The sequence below is a fragment of the Cucurbita pepo genome, unplaced genomic scaffold, assembly GCF_002806865.2.
Source record: "Cucurbita pepo subsp. pepo cultivar mu-cu-16 unplaced genomic scaffold, ASM280686v2 Cp4.1_scaffold000779, whole genome shotgun sequence".
Taxonomy (NCBI): domain Eukaryota; kingdom Viridiplantae; phylum Streptophyta; class Magnoliopsida; order Cucurbitales; family Cucurbitaceae; genus Cucurbita; species Cucurbita pepo.
The window spans coordinates 1-1,159 of record NW_019646992.1 but is presented as its reverse complement, the minus strand read 5'-3'; the positions used below and the strand labels follow the sequence as shown (position 1 = coordinate 1,159).

The 1,159-nt window shown below is 44.0% G+C and overlaps 5 non-coding genes across 5 annotated transcripts; all 5 read right to left on the bottom strand.

The window, feature by feature from the left end:
* Positions 1-15: 15 nt before the first annotated feature.
* TRNAR-UCG lies at positions 16-89 on the bottom strand. The gene has a single exon. It is a non-coding gene; the product is annotated as a tRNA-Arg (tRNA).
* A 111-nt stretch (positions 90-200) lies between these two features.
* TRNASTOP-UCA lies at positions 201-274 on the bottom strand. Its single transcript has one exon. It is a non-coding gene; the product is annotated as a tRNA-Sec (tRNA).
* Positions 275-386: 112 nt separating this feature from the next.
* On the bottom strand, positions 387-460 carry TRNAR-UCG. The gene has a single exon. It is a non-coding gene; the product is annotated as a tRNA-Arg (tRNA).
* Positions 461-571: 111 nt separating this feature from the next.
* On the bottom strand, positions 572-645 carry TRNASTOP-UCA. Its single transcript has one exon. It is a non-coding gene; the product is annotated as a tRNA-Sec (tRNA).
* Positions 646-757: 112 nt separating this feature from the next.
* On the bottom strand, positions 758-831 carry TRNAQ-UUG. The gene has a single exon. It is a non-coding gene; the product is annotated as a tRNA-Gln (tRNA).
* Positions 832-1,159: the final 328 nt, after the last annotated feature.

Genomic DNA, 1,159 nt, shown 5'->3' with positions numbered 1-1,159 from the left:
AAAAAGGAAGAAGACCGACCACAGTGGGAGTCGAACCCACGACCTTCTGATCCGAAGTCAGACGCGCTAATCCACTGCGCTATGCGATCATTTGTTCGTCGCCTCGTGAGTCACGGATGGTGCTGCTCCAGTTAATGGCGAACTTGCGAAATTAATCGGCAAACGATATATAAAAATAAGTGAATAAAAAGGAAGAAGATCGACCACAGTGGGAGTCGACCCCACGACCTTCTGATCTGAAGTCAGACACGCTAATCCACTACGCTATGCGGTCATTTGTTCATCGCCTCGTGACTCACAAACGGTGCTGGTACAGTTAGAGGCGAACTTGCGTAATTAATCAAAAAACGGTAAATGAAAATAGGTGATTAAAAAAGGAAGAAGACCGACCACAGTGGGAGTCGAACCCACGACCTTCTGATCCGAAGTCAGACGCGCTAATCCACTGCGCTATGCGATCATTTGTTCGTCGCCTCGTGAGTCACGGATGGTGCTGCTCCAGTTAATGGCGAACTTGCGAAATTAATCGGCAAACGATATATAAAAATAAGTGAATAAAAAGGAAGAAGATCGACCACAGTGGGAGTCGACCCCACGACCTTCTGATCTGAAGTCAGACACGCTAATCCACTACGCTATGCGGTCATTTGTTCATCGCCTCGTGACTCACAAACGGTGCTGGTACAGTTAGAGGCGAACTTGCGTAATTAATCAAAAAACGGTAAATGAAAATAGGTGATTAAAAAAGGAAGAAGACCGACCACAGTGGAAGTTGAACCCACAACCTTCTGATTCAAAGTCAAACACGCTAATCCACTGCGTTATGCGGTCATTTGTTTATAGTCTCGTGAGTCGCGGATTGTGCTGCTACAGTTAGTTGCGAACTTGCGTAATTAATCGACAAACGATAAATAAAAATAAGTGAGTAAAAGGAGGAAGACCGACCACAGTGGGAGTTGAACCCACAACCTTCTAATCCAAAGTCAGACAGATTAATCCTGCGGAAAAATAGCTCGACGTCACGATGATAAAAAGCTTAACACCTCTAATTTTTATTACTTTTCAATATTCAATATGAAGAAAAAAAAATGAAAAGGTTGTCTTATTCAAAACCCCTCCTCTCCCACTTTTCTCTCTCACTTCACACCTTGGAACGCAC